We start from the raw sequence: 12,807 nt of genomic DNA on the forward strand, positions 1-12,807 counted from the left end.
AGCTAGAATTATTATAGGTTGATCTCCATACCGATCGAGCTTGATGGGGTTCGCAAGAGGTTAGTGCCTCCTTGCTTGGGGGTCAGGGGCTATACCCCTGACTTGGAGGATAATTTCGTAATTTCACACAAAGATTTATGTAAGCCCGGGTTCATTTGGACAGGCAATACATATCATGTCATGTGAGAGAGAGAGAGAGTTATTATATTGAGAGTTGCTTCTTTGGACCAAAAGAAACCACGTAAATGCCTGTGTTGTAGTTTACATTTTTATTTTTTTTGTCCTTTTAATCAACATTACTATGTATGGTTAAGAATGGATCCCTTCTCCCAACAATCACACGAAAAGAAAACCACCATTAGAATGCTTGATGGATCCATAGATGAATTGATGGTCAGTTTATAAAAGGTTTCAATTGAATAAAACATCAATTGGCAGATGAATCGATAGAAACAATTGATGGATCAACAAACATGAATGACTCAATGGCCGAGAAGACATACTTTTATGGTCACCTTATCAAACTTTACTGAGAAGGACATGTGTAGCTTTTCAATAATAAATGAAGTATATTAAAGTCCAATAGCAAGATGACAACAACATGGCCAATGGACAGTCAAGCAATCCACAACCACAAATCCAATATTAATACAAAAAAAGGTGGAGGTTGACACCCCAAACATTGAGGATTGTAAAAAAGCAAAAGGTAAAATGTATTTTTATAAAGTTTTATTATATGAATAAAATTCCAATCCAATCAATCATTGCTAGATTAAAAAAAGACACGCTGTATAGAGGTGGGCAATGACTCAAGGATAAGTTTAATTTACAAGTGAAGGAGTCTGATATAAGATAAAATCAAAAGCAATTCTTAAAAAGAAGAAGCTAATCACCTTTCCTTCCCTATGCACCTGCTACCCTTGCCTTTAAGCAATTCTCTTCTTCCAAAGTTGCAAGTCCATCCAATTGCTAGCCTTAAATCCATGGTTTGAACACTTGCCTGACTTGTCCAAGTTGACTTGGTTTTGGTCGTGGATGGGTTGGATCGGAGACCATGGGTCAGGTCCTAAAGATCTTGACCCATGTAGTTGGGTTCAAGTTCTCTCATGCTTGGGTGTCATTTTTAGAGGTCTTCCACCCAACTCAATTAGGCTTTTGAGTACCTATCAGGTCTTTGGACCTTTCTTTTGAGTCTAGTTTGGGTCAGGCCCACATCAAACATGGACATCCCCAAGCCACTTGAAAGGATGGATTAACACACGTGTGCCAGTTTGATAAATGCAAGGTGTTATGACTTGAGAAACCTTTTTTTTTTTTCTAAAATAATTAATAAATATATAGATTTAGAATAATTAATCGGGTCCAAGATAGTGGACTTAGATCTAGACCCGGGTACATCACTTTAACCGGGTCAAAAAGGCTGACCTGAACCTGAACCTGACACTTTTTTAAACCTATTTTCTTATCGGGTCTGAGAAATTGGACGCAAAGCTGTTGAAGTCGGGTCCAGTCCTTCAGGTACCTGCGGGTCTGGGTACCGGCTGTCTCATTTATTGGATCTGCTTCATTTTTTGAGTTATGCCCTAAAATGAGCTTTCAATACGGATGGACGGCGTGGATGTAGGCACGTACATCAATGTGGACCCCACAGTCAGGTCCCACCTACCTCGGTGGATCCGGGGTCTCACCTAATCCGCTCCCGTTCCTTTGCTATTTTTGGCAAGAATACCATGTGCATGGAGAACGAGAAACTCTCTAGGTGTGGCATCTAATCTAATGCCATGGCCTACTGAGCAAGAAAATTCTGACCGTCAAGGTCGTGGTCCGAAAGGTAAACGTCAAATGGACGGTCAAAATGGGATGGTTATGGTGACCCATCTGCATGGCTGTATTCACTCCACAATCGGATCCGTAATTTGACTGGTTCCTCGTGTGAGTGCTTGGGCTTCATGGCACACGTACGTGTCAGATATCTGAGCCATTCATCAATGTGGGGTGACTATGAGGATGGTATGGCACCAAAATCAGCCTGGTCCACCTATCAGGAGAGTGATGGCTGTACGAGAAAATTGATGTTATAAGAAAATTACAAATGGTTGTAGACCTGTTGCCTGTCTGAAGAGTGCCTTTCTTTTTCTTTTTCTTTTCTTTTTTTTTTTTCCTTTTTTTTGGAGACCGGCCACTTTTGATACTCTGGCACGGATGATGGTTGATATGCAAGCGCTAGAATTTATACTGGTGAATGTGATTAACTCAACCTAAACCGTCCAGTGGTAGCCGTACCACGAGTAAATTTTTACAGTGGGTATCGAGCAGATGTGGGAAGTCACATGAGAGGAACGCACTCCAATGGTTAAATCATCTTTGTTTTTATCTAAAATCTTGGTACATTGTTACTCTCATTTGAACAGTGTAACTCCCCATCTCGACCAACTTTCTTTAAATAAGAGGTTGGTGTAGAAGTTGATGATGGAATTAGTGATCCTAGCTTTGCCCTCAAATCTTTGACCATCCACCATAATAGAGGAAATTCTATTTGATTTGGCCTGCGCGCTAGCAATGCCCTCGAACGTTGGCACCACTTTAGCTCCTCCTTGATATGTCTTTTATAGACATAAAGAAGTTTCTCCTTTTCTTTAAACATTTTATAATCGAGCGATTGGACCGTCCAGGTTAAGTAGATGACTAATATTCAAATTTGCTACTTACACTAGGTGCTCTGAGAGCACCGGAGCATTTCTCAATAAATAATAAATGGATTCTAGTATTAGAATAGGAGGTGCGCTCCAGTGGTAGCCGTACCACGAGTAAATTTTTACAGTGGGTATCAGGCAGATGTGGGGTCCACGTGATGCGTACAGGAAATCAAACCCGTCGATCATATGGTTCAGCTCATGTCATATCCAGGTCTCAAAAATCAGCCTGATTCAACACTCAGGTGGGCCACAGAACAGTGAACAAGATGGGAAGGAATGCCTGAATTTCAATCATCAGGTCTCACCTGAGTTGCGAAACAGCCTGAATTTTGGCCTGACCCTTCATAGGGAGTGCATGAAGGGTCTGAATGGCCTAGATTGACATGTACACAACATGGTGGACCCTCCACACAAACCAAGGGAGAGCACGTCCTCTTTTTCATTACGGTGTGGCCTACCTTCCGCAGTGGCCTGATTTTTGATTAAAGGTCACCATCACACAATCAATCGCTAGATTTTACAGGCAAGGGCCGGGAAATTTTTACAGTGGGTATCGAGCAGATGTGGGAAGTCACATGAGAGGAACGCACTCCAATGGTTAAATCATCTTTGTTTTTATCTAAAATCTTGGTACATTGTTACTCTCATTTGAACAGTGTAACTCCCCACCATTGACTGATCAACCAAATCATCAAAGCTAATTTTCGTAAGGAATCTAACCATCCACCTAATTAAACTATCAAACTCTGTCATACACAATCTAAGTCGGTCCAACTTGTCCTGGCCAAATCAAAACCTACCCAAGACTTGATCATGGCCGTCCAAACCCAAATCGTTGGCCATCTACTAAAAATAGCTAAAGTAGAAATTCTATTTCAGCTCTTAATTACCAGATGACCTCAGAAGTCTTCTATGTCTTTTGCTGTTGACTTCTCGGGTGTGGACAATGGGAGCCGATTAGGTGTGTATTTTTATTTTTCTTTTACACACCCCCACACTCACGATTTTTTGTATATCCATGCCGTCCATCCATATCTCCAGTCAATTTTAGAATGTAGTTCCAAAAATTATGCAGATCCAAATCTCAGGTGGACCACACCACAGGAAACAGTGGTGATTAAGTGTCTCACTTTAAAAACTCCAGAGGACCCATCGTGATGTTTTGTAATGTTTATTTGAAATCTAATCTGTTGATAATGTCAATGAGAAGGTGAAATGCAAAAATCAGCTTCATCCAAAACGTTTGTTGTCCACGAAAAGTGTTTAACGGTCATTCATCACTATTTCTAGTGGTATGGTCCACCTGATATTTGGATCTTCTTTAAAGTTTGGGATAACTACCTTAAATGAGATGGAAAAATATATAGAAGTTGTAGATATACAACACATACATCAAGGTAGGCCCCACATAGTTAGGGTAACACCTACTAGGATGTTACCTTACCTAGGTAATACCTAATCCCTCTTATGGAATGGAAGTCAAAAATAAATTTAATATTTTTGTCACGATCTTACTGTGACATTATTTTTTCTTATTATTCATCTACCGGAGGATGTTTTATAGCTCGAGAAAACATTAATGGCTTGTTTGATTTTTCATACATATTACGTGTAAATACCTTATAAATAAGTAATAACTATTTACCTAATTAATTAAACGCAATTCCTAATATAGATGTTGATAGCATACCTTTAAAATGCTAAAATTGAGGATGACTACAAATGAATGTGGGCCCCACTATGATGTATGTAGTTTACTCACATGGTTCATTTGTTATGTTAGATGAATTTAGGGCATGAGCACAAAAAATGAGGTGGATCCAAAAGCTTAAGTGGACCACAATACAAGAAATTGTGATGAATTGATCACCTACTATTGAATACTTGGGACCCTTGTAAGTTTCGAATCAAGGTAATATTTGTGTTTTCTCTTTATTTATGTCTGCGTGACCTTATGAATAGGTTAAATGACAAATAAACATTAATGTGAACCTAGTGAATGAAGCAACTTTCAATAGTGGATGTTTTAAGGACACTGTTTGTTTTAGTGTGAGCCACTTAAGTATTGGATTTGCTACTTTTTTCATCTCATGCCTTAAGATGTTCTGATAAAATGGACGAATGACACGAATATGTCACATACATCACGTTGTAGCCCACGAATTTAAATATTTTTTGATCAGTTTTCAAAGAAAAAATATGTTAAAAAAGTAAGTGTTTCTTGTACACAATAGAGGGTAGAAGAAAATGATAACGAGACGATCAAATCTATCGAGTTCAGGTCTCGACTTCAATAGTCAATTTCTCATGACAGATTTGCTGTCCCTTTTCTGGAAGTTCCAGTAAGTGCAAATGAAGGAAATCTGTAAATTATCTTCAGGATACAATGAACTCTTAATTTGAATTTTAACACAAAAACTTGTACATTTAAGTGTTGAACAGATCTCTAGTTTTGACACCGATATGCCTTTAAGACATTCAAAAAAAAATTAGCAAGAGGTTAGATCGAGAGTAATTGCATAAAAGATGATAAAATCTTAAGAATTAAGAGTGTTGACTTCTGGATTATAATATCTAGGATTTATATCAATTGAAAGGTTAAGGATTTCTTCCTGAAGAGATGGTAATGTGCCTCTTCAAGAAATTCTTATCCATTCACAGCAAATAATAGCCTTTCATGAAAGGACATGACTCTTTGTTATATGATAGTTATTTCTGTACCCATTCAAAAAGAAGTAGTTATCCAACAGTAAAAGTTGTATCCACATAAGTGACACATGGCATAGGTGTCACATGTACAATCATGTCATAATTACTCTCAATCAACAAAAAGGTAATAAAACATTATGGTATACCTCGGTTCAATTTCAGTTATACCATGGTCCAAAAAGTTTGAACCGTGTGCTAAAAAGACTAACACTCTTTTTGTTCCTTGTGACGATGCACACGTGCGAAGTGCACCTAATATAAGCGCCCAAGCAACCTTACAGCCCACGCCGCGCGCACGCAGCCGTTGCTTAGCACCGTACGTTCTCGAGGAGATTTGAACCTTGGTTGTATAAGCAAAAACATCTTCTCTTACCGACTGGCTATACATACTATTTATGAAAAGTTTAAATAATTAATATATTTATTTACTTTCTAAAAATAACTTTTATTTTTGAAATTTATTTTTATTATAAAAAACATAACAAAACACACGAAGATTATCAAATGGGCTAAAATAGTAATAATTCTCTATTTGCTATATATTCACAGTTGACATGTAAAGCCAAATAACCTAAAAGTATCCTGTCTTAAAGGAATATTTAAGATATGAGAAGTTTGATTATCTTCTCTTGTTATAAGATCAACATTGGAGTTTAGCTTTTTTCAGTCGCATTTTTTAACCTTTGAATGATTACTCTTCTTTTTTTCCTTTTTTTCTTTTTTCCTTATATTACCATATTTCCTCTTTTAAATGCTCTTACTTGAGGTTTTACTTCATTTTCATCTTTATTTTATTATTTCAAGTAATAATTTAAAGCTCTTAATTACAAATCCTATAAAATGAAAAGCCTAAATTTGTGTGGGCAAAAATAGTGCCTAACATTAACATTGTCTTTTTTATAACCGAGTCCTTTATTAGGAATATGTGAAAGTAGAGCACGTGGAGTTCATTTCATTCAAAACCTTTTGTTTGAATTCTTCAGCCACCATTACTTTTATAGTGCTTATACCATAGGTTAAGAATTTTTTTTACCAATGGAGGGATGTGATGAGGTCGATCACCAACCTCCTCAAGGGATAACTATTCCCAATCCATGAGTTTTTTGGACTTACAAAGCTTCCTCGAATACACGAGAGATAAAAGTAGGAATAATTCTTAATAAATTCGAAATAAAATGATTGATGATAAAAAAAATGAAATTACAATCATTTAAATAATGAGATCAAACCTACGACGGAGTTTTGGACTTGGATCTAACTCAAACACCCTAAAAACATGACTTACTATTTATAGACAACTTTTATTTCTACTAAACTTAACGGTTAAAAAAAAAAAATAGTAAGTATCTAATTTGACCCAACCACGTTCTTCTTCTAACCTGCCTAAGCCATTTTCAAGTTGGGCACGATTTCTATAACACACAAAAATCAAAAGTTATACTCTAACTAAAACTTACTTTTTATAGTAAAAACAAAAATAAATGAGACTTTTGACCATTGATATGATGGAATCTCACAAATCCAACTTAGGCAACCCGACATAGTGGGGTCAGTTGACTTAAGTAGGGTGTTCACTCCCGAAGTATAGGGTTGTGATGTAGTAATAAACTCGGTGAGACCGAGGTCGAATCCACATGGACTGAAACCTGTACGTTATCTGAAAATAACTAGAACTAGAACTAAAATAAGATAAAATCTAAATCAGGTGAATTTAAGGAATAATGGTGAAATAGTAAACTAAAATATATAGAATTCAGAGGTAGGGAACTAGGGATTCAGAGGATCCACTTGTAGAGATCAGGGAGATCTACGGTCGATTCATGAACTCAACTGGACTTCGAGTCCCATCTTCATCCAGTTGGAAGATATATCACTATAGCACAATCTGATCTTCTTTTGATCTAGTTTTCAAAGAGATGAAAGGTATAAGAATTAGATATGAATCCATCACAAATCTATGCCCATGAGACAAGGTAAATAATAGAACTTAACCAATCCACAACCAATCAGAAGATATATGAATGTTAGGAAGGATTCTATCATCCAACCATGTCCAAGGGACAATGGTGAACAACAGGGCTTCCTAACTGCATAATCACAATAAGGGAATGGACATACTCAAAGCCATCGCAGATATATTGTAATTTAAGTCACAATACATCATTAAAAACTGAAAGCATTCCATGAAATCAACTAGCATCAAAATTAGTTTAACATGAATCAAAGCCATATGAGTACTCCCATCACGCCACAAGCTTCACCTCTTAGCCCTAGCTAAGAGGTTTAGCAACCCATGGACATGATTGCACTATACCTCATAAAAACAGAAAAACAACAAAGAAAACTCTACTCCCTATCTCTGCTCGCACGTTCACAACCAGCCGTGGATCTTCCATCCGTCCTCACCTCCCATTCTCTCTTTTTTATAGCTGTCCTGGCCCTGGAGAAGTCAGTTGTGTCCTCTTTAGAAACTGCCTGCGAAGGCTTTACGTAGTTAAGATGGCTCCCTGTTTTGCGCCGTGATTTCCGGAAGTTTCTTCCATCAAGATTGGAATCGACGCAGTTAATGACACAATCCTCCATCTCGACTTCTTAGTTGGATTCAGAATCGCTTAGGAGGTAGTTGGGACAGTCCTGATTGTGCCAATGAATGTGATGGTAATCACTAAACGGCTTATATTGATGGTTTCCTCAAGAAACGGTCTCCCTTGCGCCCGTTATTGCACATGCCACATCTTGCATGGACTTCTTCAAAGTGTGTCTTCTTTGCTTGAACGATGCCCTGAGCAAGATAGACGGCCCGGATCAACCACCGGAGATCCGAATGGTGGCCCACCAGACTCGTCCGCAAGCCCTGTTATGAACAGAGCTTCCCGTTTCCTCGCTATGATGGTTGGTGGGCCTCACATTGATGGTCACGAAGAAATCCATGCCATCCAATAGGTTCCCCATGAAAAACCGTTCGGGAAGACCAAGTTCGGTTTGATTTCAGTGTGACCCGCAAAACTTCGCGTTACACCGTTCATCCTGCGTTTTGGATGAGCACTCCACACATTTGCTTGCATGGTGGAGAAGGGACACCTAGGCATGGGTTATGGTTGCCCCACCGGATAAATGAACGGTCCAAATCATGGATTTGAATGAGTAGTGGGCCCCATTGAGAGAGATCGACGGACACTGGTGCGTCCGCTGTTGCTGCTGCGGAAAGAGTCGGGTAAGCCGACTTTGAGTAGGAGTCCTGGTCTGATGCGGCTTACGTGCAGACGTGCTGTGTACATGCACGTCGCACGTGGGGTCCACTGTAATGCGTGTGATCGATCCACTCCGCTTATTCCTTCCCTCTTGTAGATTAAGTGGTTGAGACCAAACTTGAAGAATATCCAGATATCAAGGTGGCCTGAAATTGGAGATTAATGGGATGATCTGTCCGTTGGCCCACTTATCGAGATATTCAATGGCTGAAATTTTACGTGTACGGTTCATTTATGGTCTTCAGGCCATGTATGAAGTTTGGAGCCGATCAGCTGTGATCTTGCATTCTGGACCAATTTTGGGCCACTTGAGCTTTAGTTTCTCAATTTTCTCGGATCTCTGGCGTGTATATTCATCGATCTTGGTTCCCTGGAGTCCGTCCCTTACCTTGGTGATTTATGAGCATTAAATCCACACTTTTAGTACCATTTTTTCAGTCAAAGCTCCTTATTACATCCTGCAACAAGAACACGATTAAATTATAATATTAGGCATTATCGTGTACGTAAAATCAGGCAGTAATCAAGGTCTGATATGCAATATTCGACCCTCAACAGGGTTCTAGTCCTAGAACTGTAGAACCGGACCAGAACCAACCAAACCGTCCGGTTTGGTCCGGTTCTAAAGTACACCAGTTCCGGTTCCAAAAATCAAAGAACCGGTGACAACGATTCGGTTCTCGGTTTGGGGGTATGTAGAACTGAACCGAACCGTGAACCGATCTGTAGAACCAAACCGTGGATCCGATCTGTAGAACCGAACCGTGGAACCGAACCATGGAACCAAACCGATGTATTTTAGCACACCTTATAATTATTTTCTTTAGAATAATTATTTTCGTAAATGTATTTTTGCACACCTTATATAATATCTAAACCATTCATCAAATGGACCACAACATGGATGGACATGGGCTTGCAATTGGGCTGGATTATAAAAAGCCCAGAACCGTGGAACCGATCCGAAACCGAACCGGTTTTAACGGTTCGGTTCGGGTCGATTCTAGGATGCCAACGGTCCTGACCATTGATATGATGGAATCTCACAAATCCAGCTTAGGCAACCCGACATAGTGGGGTCAGTTGACTTAAGTAGGTTCTCCTACCTTAAAATCATATAACATGTCGAAAAACTCATCTCAATTTGTGAGATACAACTGATTTAAGGTTTTGACGGTCCAAATCATTTCCTCTTCCAATCGAGCCTTTTTTGGTCCATATTTTCCATGAAAGTGTCTACGACCCGCTCGACATTGGTAACTCCCTCATATCTCCAATTTTATACACCATGGGTTTGCCCGTTTATTCCATGATGTTTATGTGAGCCCTTAGGCCCCGTTTGGGCGCGTGAAATACGGCGGCTTAACCGGTATTACGAGGGATGGGATTCGCTAATCCCTGATGTGATGGCTTTGAAGCTATTTGGATGGTGGACGTCTCTCCGCATCTTAAGAGGAGCTGGCGCGTGCAGTGGAGTTGGTGGGATTGTGAAATCCCACCGGGATACGCCCTGTCGCGAGATAGAATCCCTTGAGCAAGAAGAAGACGAAGGCCAGTGTTAGCCAAAACTTCACCTCTTTCGACAGAATCCCTCAATGCTCTCCTCTCATCCATACCTGTCGTGCTCGTGAAAGATGCGCGACCTTTAAGCGCTAGGATTTTCTCTCTCTCTCTCTCTCTCTCTCTCTCTCTCTCCTTAGGTGGGAAAATAGAAGGTGACAACACCATTTGAACTTCTTCTCTCATAAGAGCTCTTCCTATTTTAGGAAAAATGATTCTCGATTTGCAAAGCTAGAGTTTTTTTCTTCTTCCAAACTACTTTTCTCCAATGGCATTTTTGCAAAAAAAAAAACCATACAAGGGATGGAAGCGAGTTCCAGAGGCTTAGTTGCTCTTTTCAGCTTCAGAATCTGGAGATTCTATGCTTTTCCTCTCCCTCACCACGGACTAGACTTTCGGATATGTCGCCGAGATCGACCGGGCAGGTTGAATGGCTTCAATTGCTGCTGTTCCAAGATGGAGTTCCGGAAGCTTGTGTCGGCTAAGACAGGGAAGAATACCAAGAAGAAAGCTGAGGATTGGTCATTCGAGCCATGCGCAATGATCATCAAGTGGGCCACAATTATACACGGAATCACAATTTCTGTGAATAGACCATTCATCCCAATGCAAATACCATGCAATCAACAGCTCGGATCTTCACATTGGGTGAAGATGGAGGATGCGACGTCACCATGTGAAATTCACTTTAATCCAATGGGTAAACCAAACAAACCCATATGGGATAACTGAGAGGACGATTGCAGTCCCGTGAAACCCAAACAGGTCTTACGCTGTGCGTGGGATAAATATGTACACGAAATGCAGCCGACCATCCACTGCAAATCATAAATGCACAGGCGGTCATAATTCCATCCCTTCTACTCCACCGTATTGCACGCGCCCAAACAGGGCCTAAGCGTTTGGTGACGACTCCACGCAGTCCATTGGTTAGCATCAGTCATTAGCAGAAACGGGCCCGAAAAGCAGAAATTTGAATATAGCTGCCTAAAATAATTCAAAATTCTGGCCGACACCTACCCTAGGCCTGGCATGTTGACAGCCCTACCCTACAAAGCATTAACTACCAACCTGAGGTGGTTAAAATAAAAAATAAAAAATAAAATTACAAATGACTATCATACCGCAGGGAGTAGTCTACGTGGTACACAAGCAAACTCCACATGCATGCTGACACTGCATGAATCTCAACCTAACAATCCAAATCACAACTCCCATCATGTATTTGGTATAACCAGAAAAAAAATAAAATAAAAATCACTATTCCGCGGTCCAAACCATCTGATCAATTATCATTTTCTCAACAAATTCCCCCAGTGCAATACGTTTCCTTATAGCCATCCATTTAACAACCACCTCAAGATTCTTACAAGTTCTTGCATCTTGTGCTGGGCTACCCTCCGTCCACTTAGGGCCCACATTTTGGGTGGTTATGATTGAGGTATATGCGAGCCCCATTTAAAATGAGGAAAAACTTGCATGCTCTGGCTGAGTGTAATGGTTGATACTCAGGCGCTTAGAAATTGCGTGCTCGGAATGCAAGTAATTCAAAATACGCTGTCCAAATTACTGGCCATGCGACAGGATCCAAAAATCGCGCTTATCCAATGACAGTTATAAATGAAAAATATGCAGTGGTCCTGTTTTCAACAACCAATTATCCACCAACTCAAAAAAGATATTTGGAACTATTGACTTTATAGGGAGTGGATTAGGTGTAGCCCTGTTCATGGGGCCCACCTTGACGTAATGTATATGTATGCTCTCTGTACGTTTTTCCAGCTTATTTTAGTATATTAGTCTAAAAATGAAGTAGATCCAAATAAAGGTGGACCACACCATAAGGAAAGAGTGGTGATTGAACGTCTACCACTAAAAACTTCCAAAGGCCCACCGAAATGCCGATTGTAATGTTTATTTAAAATCATACCTGTTGATAAGGTCACATGGACATGAATGAAGGAAAAAAACCAAATATCAGCTTGATACAAATATTCTGTGGCCCATAATAATTTGTTAATAATCACCACTGTTTCCTGTGGTGTGGACCACCTGAGTTTTGGATCTATTTCATTTTGGTCTCATGGTATAAGATGAGCTGAAAAACGGATGGGCAGAGTGGAGGTGTGCCCACGCTCTGAGCCGCACCGTGTTCGGTGATGCCCAGCTGCACCTAATCCGCTCCCGACTTTATGGGAAGCGGTTGGCTGGTGTAGCACACACCAGCTATTTAGCTGACGTGGGTACGTGTCGTGCGTAGATGAGCGCGGGCGAGTTGCACGAACGGTTCAAAAGAGATCAAAGTTAAATGGGCCCCAAAAAAATGTATTTATTATATCTACACTGTTCATCCAACTTTCAAGATCATTTTAGAGCATATGACAAAAAATGAATCATTTACAAAGCTCAACTGGACCACACCACAAATAACATAGGATATAATGATTTTCACAGTTGAAACATTAGCAGGGCCCAGCATAACGTTTATTTTCCATCCAATCTGTTTATAAGGTCACAAAGTCCTGTATTAAGAGGAAAAACAAATATCATATTGACCCAAAACTTCTGTTACCCCTAAAAGGGTTTCAATG

This window comes from Magnolia sinica, chromosome 19 (genome assembly GCF_029962835.1).
Source record: "Magnolia sinica isolate HGM2019 chromosome 19, MsV1, whole genome shotgun sequence".
Classification (NCBI taxonomy): Eukaryota; Viridiplantae; Streptophyta; class Magnoliopsida; order Magnoliales; family Magnoliaceae; genus Magnolia; species Magnolia sinica.